The sequence below is a fragment of the Parambassis ranga genome, unplaced genomic scaffold (genome assembly GCF_900634625.1).
Source record: "Parambassis ranga unplaced genomic scaffold, fParRan2.1 scaffold_61_arrow_ctg1, whole genome shotgun sequence".
Lineage (NCBI taxonomy): Eukaryota > Metazoa > Chordata > Actinopteri > Ambassidae > Parambassis > Parambassis ranga.
The window spans coordinates 326,632-337,751 of NW_021144807.1; the positions used below are offsets into that span (position 1 = coordinate 326,632).

The 11,120-nt window shown below is 45.0% G+C and overlaps 1 long non-coding RNA gene across 1 annotated transcript; it reads left to right on the top strand.

Moving 5' to 3' along the window:
• Nucleotides 1–4,029: 4,029 nt before the first annotated feature.
• On the top strand, nt 4,030–6,903 carry LOC114431188 (uncharacterized). The gene is made up of 3 exons (XR_003670047.1): nt 4,030–4,151; nt 4,240–4,299; nt 4,511–6,903. It is a non-coding gene; the product is annotated as an uncharacterized LOC114431188 (long non-coding RNA).
• Nucleotides 6,904–11,120: the final 4,217 nt, after the last annotated feature.

The following is an 11,120-nucleotide window of genomic DNA, read 5'->3' on the forward strand; positions in this document are numbered from 1 at the left end:
CTTTGCAGACGTTAAAGCCAGAGAACAAATCAGTTTTAAGACACAAACTTCAGTGAAACTGTATCCAGAGGCTCAAAGGGCGCCCTGGTTAGTGCGCGTAAAACTAACGCCAAATCCCACTGAGGAGCATTTCTTATTGGCGCCCTTCTGGTCACTAGTGACAGGAGGAAACGCATATAGAAGCATCCGGGGCCACGGCCGGTGCGCAAAGAAATCCACTCCCAGCGGAGGATTGTCCAGAGCGCCCAGAGAAAACCACAGAGCGCACAGCGCATTCTCGCGTCTGGCAAACAGAATATTTCTACAGAATATTTATTACAAAAATAAAAAAATAAACAGGAAACAACTGCGCGAGTTCAAACCTGCCAGCTTCCCTCTCATCGCTGTCAGAGTCACAGCCACACACGTGGCCGGCTGGCTGATCGGCAATCATTATTATTGTTGTTCAGAAATTATGCCGGCTTTCACAAAAGCTCGGACAACAGTCACTGCAGAAACATGAGTCCACGCATCATCCACAATCCATTCACATATGCTGGCGTATCGCGCGCGGCGCTCCCTCCCAGTAAAGCTGTGCTCGCTGTCTGCCATCCATCGCTCCCACGCCGCTCGCAACTTAACTTTGAACGCCCTGTTTACGCCGATGTCCAGCGGTGTAGTTCTTTGTTAACACTCCCGGGACTACGGCAAGCACTGAATTCATCAGCTTCGCTTAGTTTTTTTACACCGGCGGTAAGACGGGCGCTCGCGCGCCCATGTCTTCCAGCCCAGTCACAGTGTCGGAGCTGTCCAGCATCTTGGCCTTCTGAAGGCTGCTCACACTGCCGGGGCTGTCCAGCATCCAGGGCGGAGGGTGAATTAGAGTGCGGCTGTCCGTCAAGGACGCAGCTGCATTTAGAGAGGCAGAAGTTGTCTTTGGTGAGGGACGGTAAGCTGGCTGCCGAGCTGTTGCGCCCGGAGGGTTTTTCTGGGGTACCTGTAGCGCACTGGGATTTAATAATTTTTTTATTTTTTTTTTTTTCGTGCCCCTGGTACTGTGCTGGAGCTCCAGTAGGGAGAGTGTGACGGCCGAAGGGCCTAATACTTGTTGTGTGATTGTTCCACTATGGTTGCAGGTTTCCATCAGGGTGGCGCTGTGTTGATTGATCCTGCACTGCAGTCTCTTCTCTTCTCCTGCATTCACCACCTGCCAAATTGGGGGGGCCGTCCAATCGGTTGTGGTAAGGTGAATTTTGCTGTCTTAAGACAATTTTTGTCATGCGTCCTTTTTCCAGTTTACTGTCGGCGTTGCAGGTCCAGTGTAGCGAATTTGGTTGATTGCAGCGGTTAATGCTCTAGGAGCATATGGGATGCTACAGTGCCTTTTTCAGAAGATCAGACATGGAGGCCGAGCACGGCCTGCAGGGTCAGACTAATGAGAAGTTACTTTGTAGTCACAGTCAGTCTGTGTGGCCCAAAATAATAGTAAATGGACCGATATAATAATAACTTAGATCTACGTTGGTCGGTGACATGATCCATGACGTTCCCTCTCTGCCCTGACGTCGTGCCCTGTAGCTGAGCACTGCTAAGCTGCTAGAGATGGTCGGCCACTGCTGGTGGCGACACCGAGGGAGTAAACTACTGGTCCGGTGAGCAGGTTCTGACACCAGACACCAGAGCCTGGAAACCCCTAGTGACAGACAATAGACAATAGTTTGTTCCCATGAGAGCGTAAATGTGTAGCTAAGTGTGTCTCGGTAAACTCCTAAAGCCACCATCCTGTCATGTACCCACTCAATGAAAGCTTCCCCGCCTCCATGTTAAGGATCTGTACAAGGTATGAGCTGCCATTGTTAGTGGCTTCTTACTTTTGGCTGGCTTCTGGTTTTGGTCAAATACGGAGCATTCATCCCCCTTGAGCCTCCACCACTTTCTCTCTTCCCTCCCCTGCACCCCTGCCCTGATACATACCACTCCAGAGTTCATACTATAGAATCGACTGCTTTGTAGAAACACACTGAACCGCTCGGCAACAGTTTGCTGCCCTGAAAACAACTTTTTCATGGACTGCTGTTTGTGGCATGGAGCCTCATGTGCAGGTGAAACGTCACTTTGAATTTAAAAAGGCTGTTAATAAGACTAACAGTGAGTAGGCTTGGGGAGTTTAGACCATTTGGACAATGTCATGTGGAGAACGTTTGCCTTGCTCTGTTGTAGGTGTCACTTCCAGAAAAGAAGCAGGAAATACACAGGGTAAGTCACATTTATCTGAACTATGTTGATGTGTGTGTGTGTGTGTGCACAAATCTTTGCACATCAACATATGCTCCGTGTCCAGTGCAGCTGTTGTGGTGACGCTGCTGTCTACATGAACTTTATGAAAAGCCACCGTGTTTTGTTCGTGTGGATTATTGTTTTGTGAAATGTCGACCAAGTCTATGTGAAGTCTTTGTTTGACTTCAGTCCTAATTAAACTGCCCAGAGATGGGGAGTCCCCGTGTCTTTCCTCTTCTAGGAAAGACTTCTCCTCTGCCATTTTGTCTTTTTGCAGGACAGTGTAGTTGGCCTGGTCCGGGTTGCTTTGCATTGCAAACTTCGTTTACCAGCTCTGCACATTTGTCAAACCAGTGTCTTAGTTCAACATTGTAAGAGAAGACTGGAAGCCAAGCCAAGAAAGCGCCCAAGAGTCAGAGAGAACTGCTTAAGTAGGCATTTTAATTTTTGAAGGCCTCAGGTTTAGGCAGTTTTGTGTCTGAGAGAGTGGCTCAGAGAGTTGGCTGGGCCAAGGAAGGACCTGAAGGACCTGGGTTTAATTCTTGCATTTTTTATTTTGTGAACAGTCAAAGTGAAGAGTGAAAAGTGAGTGGAGAAAATGTGCATACATCTGAAAGAATGGCTCAGAGGGTTAAGTGAGTGGTGTGTTGTTCTGTGGGACTGGGTTCAGTTCCAGTTCCTTTTTTCTAGTGAAACACTCCAAGTAAAGAGTGAAAGGTTCACTGAGGGGAGGTCCAAATGCCTGAGTGGCTCAGGTGGTTAAGGGAGTGCTTTAAGAGCCAGGTTTGATTCCTATGAAATTGCTGTAGTGGCACTGTAACGCAACCACAGAAAAATCATAAGACTGTACTGTAGAACCTAGTGACTAGCCGGCTAGCTGGAATACGAGTCCACAAACAGCTGCTGTGTGTGAATGGAGCTACGTCGTACACTGACACTGCTACTATTTGCAGCACTAGCTGATCTGCTAATGTAAAGCAAAGAGGTCAAACTTAAAGACTACAAAAATAATGTTCATGTCTGCTCTTGTTCTCAGTCATTAGCCAGAAACTGTGGGCTTCTACTGGTCATTTATATATTGTTTATATGTAAATTAATTGTGTGATTGATGAAGCCAAACAAAAACAACATCCTGTGGACATTTGACTAAATAAATAAATATATAAAAACACAGTTAGTGTTTAGGAGGTTTTTTGGGTTTTCATGTTTAAAGGATCGGTGAGAGGGACAGTAGGTGGCGGTAATGCACCTCAAACATTGGTTGTCACTCTCCATTAAACAGAAGAAGAAGAAGTTCTCAGGAAGTGATAAGTTGGCAGCACATTGGCGCCATTTTGGAGACAACCTGAAGCAGGTGTGGAAGTTCAGCTGCTTGGTCTGATGTACTGGTGGTGTAACATCCACCGAAAGATTAGAGAAAGGGCCCTGGTTCGACCGAAGGAGAAGAGAGAAGGCCTGGTTCCACAGAAAGGCCTGGAAGCAGAGGCAGCGGCCTGCTGCTGGCGGGCACATGGCGCACAGCGAGGAGCTGCAGCAGGTGCTGTTGGCTTGTTTGAGTTTACAGTGAAGATGAAGACACAAGTTGATGAATGTTGTTTTGTCTTTAGAAGCCAGAGCAGGTGCTTCCACCCTGTGAATGGCTGCAGATCATCTGGACTTCATTACAGAGTCGCTGAGATAAAAGGGAAGCATTATTGTCTGTGTTCAACAATAAGTGTTACATTCAAACGCTTCATAAATATCATTGTGAAGTTAATGCTTGTCTCCATGTAGTGGTGAACAGGAGACAGTTGAAGACACACAGCTGAAAGCAGTGATAATCAGAGCACATGGCGCTCAGGAACAATGCACAGACTGCAGAGGATCCAGGCTCTGAGGACGGGCGCTGCCTGCTTGTGAATTTACAATGAAGTCATGAAGTGTTTTTTTTAAAGTTGAATTTAGTTGTAAATTGTGTCATCACGTCTGATTTTCCCTCTTCAGGCCTTGAAGGCCTTCCTTGGTGCTTTCTGGGAGACGTTGCAGTGGATTGAACTCAACAAGGTGAGTGGATGTTTCCTGGCTGCTTCACTGCTGATGGTAGGACACACCAACCTGAAGACTCTGCTCGGACTCGGCCTGGTCCTCAACTGCGAGTACTTCCATCAGCGTTTGGTTTTACTCGTGTTGCCCTCATGTCTGCAGTGTTTTAACTCTGCATTGCAGATCATGTGTTATATTTGGTGTTAAACATGGTCCATCTTGTCCTCCTCAGCTGACGACCACATCACAGCACCAGCGTCTCCAGTGCCTCTGCCTGCACCTGGTCATCCACCAGCCAGGCCCCGCCTGTGGTCTGAGGAGACGTCTTCATGTCCCGCTGTGTCAGGTCATCGGTTTTCTTGTTATTTCTGTATGGCATGGTTTTTTTCACCTCATATTTTCTCCCCTCACGCAGGCAGTAGTGTAGTGATAAAAATTATATTATTCATAGTCTAATTAAATAAATTAACATAGATACATAAACTAAGATACATAGATAAGTAAGACTACATAGATAAATAAATCAAAAGTAGTGTTCGTAGTGGAAAGGTGCGACAAAGAAATTAGGTTAACCTAAATTATTATGTCAGTAGACGACTAAAATAGGCTCAATAAAAATATAAAATAGATGTTTAAATAGAGTCAGGGTCCTTAACTATAATAACTATAATATATAGATTTATATATAATATAAAATTAGTATTAGAGCGTTAAGGTAGGATTAAGTAAGATTAAATTAGTGTTTAGGGATGACAGGTGTGTAGGAGGTTGTTGTTTAGGGGGTGTGTGGATGCCGGCATCTGGTTAGTGTTGTTGTTGTTGTGGTGGTTCTGTGTTGTGGGTTTGTTGTGTTTTACCATGTGTTACTGTGGTTTTTGGTGGATTGGATTGGTTTGATGGATTGGATTTGATTGGTGGTTTTTTTTTGTTGACTGTGAATGGTCAACACCCAAAGGGGGAATGAATAGCAGCCTTGACCAGTTTTGAAATGCTGAAATGAAAATGGTGACAGCAAAGCACACGTGACAAATGAATCCACGTGGACAGAAAATCAAAAGAAATGGATCAACTTTGCATTGAATGGAACAGCTCATGACTCCTTAAAGGAAGAAGCATTGTGGGGATCTCTGAAGAGTTGAAGACGAGAAGAAAAAATGATCCACGCTTTCAGCAACTGCATCACAACCTGGACAAACCTTCTGGATCAAACACTCAGTGTGTGCCATGTCAACATGATGACGAGCAGCGTCACAGCAATGTTCCAATCAATCAGCAATTGTTGTGGAAACTTGAAGTCCATTTCTGAGGAGATGGGGAGACAGGCGTTTAATACGTCTGCAGGACGGGTGCTCCTGAACTGATGTAGGAGCTTTGGGAGGCGTTAGCTTGGAAATAGGACAATGTAGGGCAGAATAAGCAAACGAATGACAGTGTAGGAGAGACTAAATTAAACCATTAGGCGTTGTGACAGGAAGCATATAAAATAGGACAATGTAGGAGAGGTAGGAGTTAAATTAAACCATTAGGCGTTGTGACAGGAAGCATATAAAATAGGACAATGTAGGAGAGGTAGGAGTTAAATTTAACCATTAGGCGCTGTGACAGGAAGCATATAAAATAGGACAAACATTCGTCGTTATCTAGCCAAAAATCCAATAATGTTGTGTAATGATGTGATTAAGTAGGCGTTTAAAGTCTGCGCTTCGTTACCACGTGCTAGCAGCATAGTAAGAAAAGGACGTCAGGAAAACATGGCCTAGACCTTATTTAATAGTAGATCAAATTTATAATATATATAACTTTAATGGCTAAGTAGGGTAGGAGAGAGTTAGTAGTTATTATAAGTAACATTAGGGATGCAGACGTTATGTTAGCTGGTAGCTAGTATTGTAGGAGCTGTTGGTGCTGGGCATTTGGTTTGTTGTGATGGTTGTAGGTGGGTTGTTGACGATGGGCTAGTTGTTGGTCTTGTGGAGTTGTTTGGTGTAAAATGCCCAGAGTAGTTGTTTAGTGTAATAAATAGGACAGGATTCCAGGCAAACTAGTCAAAGCGGTAGTGTAGAGGCTAGAATTAATGGCCCAAACCTGGCGTCTTGAAAGTGAAGTTTAGATGTTGCGTATATCACCTTATATGGTGGCAAAACGAGTTCGTTAAGTAGCACGTGCGTCATTAGTGTTTTAACAGAGCGTAAGAAAAATAGTCCTTTAGGTTAATTTGGAGAATCTTCATCAACAGCAAGAGTAGTTAATAGAAGTGAGACAGATTAAAGTGTCGGTGTCTAAACTAGGCAGCAAATGAAATAGAATATGAAGTGTCAGTGTTCCCTTTAACTGTAAATATGTCAAGTAGTTGTAGCGTACAAAAGTAAATTCTTAGAACAAACTATGCTTCCTAAAAAAAGGTGTGGCCTTGGAGCGCGTAAAGAAAGTCTAATTCAAACTTAGGACGAGCCGGTAGCCGAAAGCGTAGGGTCACTTTTCACTTTGATGTAGGCAGCTAGGTAGCATAGCCACTATGGGTGCTTTTTATCATGGGCTTTTTGGTTGTTGGAGGAAATATGAGTGCGTTCATGGCTGTTTTGTTCTTCACAGAACCGCTGATGTCACCTGGAAGGCCAGATTTCTGCAGGGAAGGTAATGTGTCTGCAACTGTTCTCTACACATGCTAGTGAGCATGCCTGTGAAGATGCTTGCTTACCACTCTGACTTTATTGTTCCGCAGACCCGCCGAGTGGACACCTGGATGTCTGCAAGTGAGGTAATATGTCTGCAACTGAATACATCCTGCCAGTGAAGACACTTACCATACTGTTGTGGCTCTTTTGCTTTGCAGGAGCAGAGATTCGTCACCTGGAAGGCCGGATTTCTGCAGGGAAGGTAACGTGTCTGCAACTGTTCTCTACACATGCTAGTGAGCATGCCTGTGAAGATGCTTGCTTACCACTCTGACTTTATTGTTCCACAGAACCGCTGAGTGGACACCTGGATGTCTGCAAGTGAGGTAATATGTCCGCAACTTGTTAACACATCCTGCCAGTGAAGACACTTACCATGCTGCTGTGACTCTTTTTCTTTGCAGGAGCAGAGATTCGTCACCCGGAAGGCCGGATTTCTGGGATTAAGGTAGTGTGTTTGCAAGTCATCATAACACATCCTTCCAGTGAAGATGCTTGCTTACCACTGTGTTTTATTATGTTTTTAGCTGCACAGGACCACTGATTCGTCACCTGAGAGGTGGAATTCCTGCGAGTACGGTAGTATATTTGCAACTCATGTTAACACATCTTTCCAGTGAAGACGCTTGCTTACCAGTCTGATTTTTGTTGTTCGGCAGAACGGCCGAGCGGACACCCGGATGTCTGCAAGTGAGGTAATATGTCCGCAACTTGTTAACACATCCTGCCAGTGAAGACACTCACCATGCTGCTGTGATGTTTTTATTTTTTGCTTCACAGGACCACCGATTTGTCGCCTCGAAGGCTGGATTTCTGCAGTAAGGTAGCGTGTTTGCTAGTCATCTTAACACGTCCTTTCAGTGAACATTATTCCTTAGCACTTTTTTTCTTCACAGGACCACTGATTCATCACACCGAAGGGTGGATTTCTGCCGGTGAGGTGATGTGTCTGCAACTCATCGTAGTACATCAGTGTGAAGATGGGTGCAATACTGCTGTTTGACTTTAGAAGCCTGGATGTGTAGGTATTCAGTCTGCAAGTCATGGTAACGCATCCTACCCCAGCAGCTTACTTACAGTATTTGCTTTGTGACCGCTTTGTCCCCGTAGGCCTCGAAGAAATGCTGAAGGACTCGGTGGCCTCTGCAGTTCAACCAGGTGCGATGATTGTCACCAATGGCAATTAACCAAAGGAAGGTTACTGTCCTAATATGGTCTGTCCTCTCCTCCGCAGATGAAGAGCACCTTGAAGCATCTGCGCGTCGTCGCCTCTGCCTGTCAGCGTGGTGTACAGTAATTGCTTTAGTGTTCTCTCTCAGACCGCACCAACAGTCTATTGCAGATGTGGAGGTAATGTAAAACCTTGTGAAACTGTAGGTATTTAACTTGTGTTTTTCTGGTGTTTTTTTTTTAAATGCAGAAATTGTTTTGAAATGTCAGAAGACTTGTTTTAGGTTTGGCCGAACACTCAAGTAGAGCGTTTTGCCCTGTCTCCAGAACCCCAATGGACAGGATTTCAAATGACTCTCCGAGTTGGAAATCTCACCAAGACTTTGGCTCCGGATGGATTCGGCGTGCACCAACGTGCCCTGACTGTTTGACTGACTGAGGGTCTGGGTGGTATTGTGTTGTGCAATGTAGGGTCAAGGTTGTGGATGTTGTAGCTTAGATCCTAGAATGCCGGCATGTTGTTAGTTGGAGTTGAGCTTGTGGATTAGTCGATTAGTTTTGTGGGGGTTGAGGTGTGGTTTGGGTGACTTGACCGGGACTAAGAGCACACACAACAACCAAAAAAGGAGCAAGGAACGCCAAATGTGTCGCACAACAGGCACCAAGGATTTCTCAATGTAACATATGCATGGAAACGGTTACAGCAAGGAGACATTGTGAACAAATGAAATACAAACATACTCGGTGTTGGAACAGAGCAGCACATGACTGCTAAAGTAAAGAGCAAGGATGGAAAAACGCACAGTCGCAACAACAAATGAGCAATGCTATCAGCAAACACATTCAAACCCGGATCAAAGCTGTGGACAACTGGGAAATCAATCAGTGGCATTTCAAACCAACAATGTCACTGCAATGTTTTAATCAAGTACTTGCACAAGGGAATTGTGGAAATGCAAGTATGGGTTCTGTGACCAACATGATATTCAAATGTGCTGGGGTGCTGGTTTTTTTGGAATTTCAGCACTTTCAGAATGGTCCCTTTATACCAATGATGGGGGAAATGAATGAATAATGAATAATGTGTGTCATGGTGTGGCAAATTGCTGCTGGGTTGTCAACAAAGGTTTTGTGCTGCCTTTCACCTGGACAGGTGAGAGGTGGGGTCAGTGCTTGAAAAGGACAAAGATCCTTTTCTGGTCCCACCCCTTGCGTTTTGTGGTGGCATTGCATCGCATGGTCACGTCATTCCAGAAACCTGTGCTTTTTCTCTCCGTTTCTGTTGCTTATCTGTCAGGTACCCACTGCCACCCCAACTCCACCTAACACTGTGGTGGTGGGGGGTGGAGCAAAGGCCAGAATCTGAGCTGGGGGACAAAAGTTGACCTGCTTGTTTTTTTTGTCAATAAATATGTATTCCACATTTCCACAGCGTGTACTGGAAGTGTCCTAACCCCTAACCCTAACCCTTTAATCCTGTTTGTCATTGTCATGTTAACCTTGTTTAATAATGGTCTTCTGTACCGGAGGGGTGGTCTTGACCTGGACAGTTTTGGCCAGACTTGCGTCACCACAAACCCAAACATGCTTTTTGTAATGGATCCATTTCAGTCAATACAGCCGTGTCCAGAATTTGCCTTTGCAGAAATGAGCACGACACGTTCGACAATCGGGGCGCGCCGTTGACGAGGAACGGTAAGTGGAGCTTGCAAGCGAAGTGTATTTTGAAATGCAGTGTGCGTTTGAGTTGGCGATTCACTGACATGTTTGTCTCTTGTCTTCCAGATGGTCCGGTGACGTCACTCCCCGGCATCGCTGCGTTCCGGCCTGCGACCTTTTGTTTATTTTTGTCAATGCCATGTTGTGAAATGACTGAATAAAAGTTGTTGATGGAAGTTTTTGTGGTTTGCTCATATTTGTGAGTTTGGAACATTGGAATGTGTTTTGATAAAGACAGATTTGAAGTTTACACAATTGCAGGTGTTATATTTTTGTGTGTTTTACACAGGGACTGGAGGATCTGGAGTGGGCGGTTGTGTCCTGCCAAACAGTGCCCTGGTTTCCCCTTAATGTCAAAGCCTTGGTATTGTAGTCGATAAATTGTCCCACACAATGTTGCGTGTTTGTTTACAGTTGAGTGAGTGACATTGTTGTGATAAGGTGGCTTTAAAACGTACAAGCAAGATGTGTCATTAGAGGTTGAACGCACGTTTTGAGTGTGTGAATCATGCCATGAAGTTACAGTCATTACATACAATCTGCATTTGAAAAAAAATCTGTGCCATTGCTCGTCGTAACAGTCATGCCAGTGGGTGCGGTCCAGCCACGCTGACGTCTCCAAAATGCTAAATGTTTGAAATGCATTGTGTGTTCATCAGTTAAATACATGATGTATTGCCTGCCATGGAAAGCCAAACACTTGATGAATCCTTTGACAGATGTTATTCCAAAGAGGTACGACGGTGAAGCTGATTTTGTTTCACTGTGTCCACAGGCCCGCGTGTCGTCAGATGTCGATGCAGAACCGCAGTCTGGACCTGTGAGACGGCTAGAGTTGTCCTGTCTTCCCGTCAGCAGGAGGGGTTCTGGTAAAGGTTGTTGACATTATTATTGGTTTTATTGAGGTAATGGCATTAGTGGCATCGACGTAATCATGTAAAATGTTAATTGTGTAGCATGTTGTGCGTGAAAAGTTGTTTTAAAGAAACCCAGAGCCTCACCCCCAGATAGAAAGTCCCTTTTAATGTGAAGAAACCCTCACACTCTTGGTCGTCGAGCACTGTAGGCCGAACCGGCATGCTAGCGTGCTCTGCAGTGTAGAAGATGGAGTGTTTTTGGGTGATGTGAAAGGAAAGTTTTCAGATTTGTATCTTGTGCAAGACATGTTGTTGTGCTTTACTTTGCCAGATTAATTAGTTGTGTAAGGGTGTTGTAGGCTAGTTTGTATGTACTCAGATAGCCACTGTAGCCTCGCAGGAATGCCGTCATGTGGTAGAA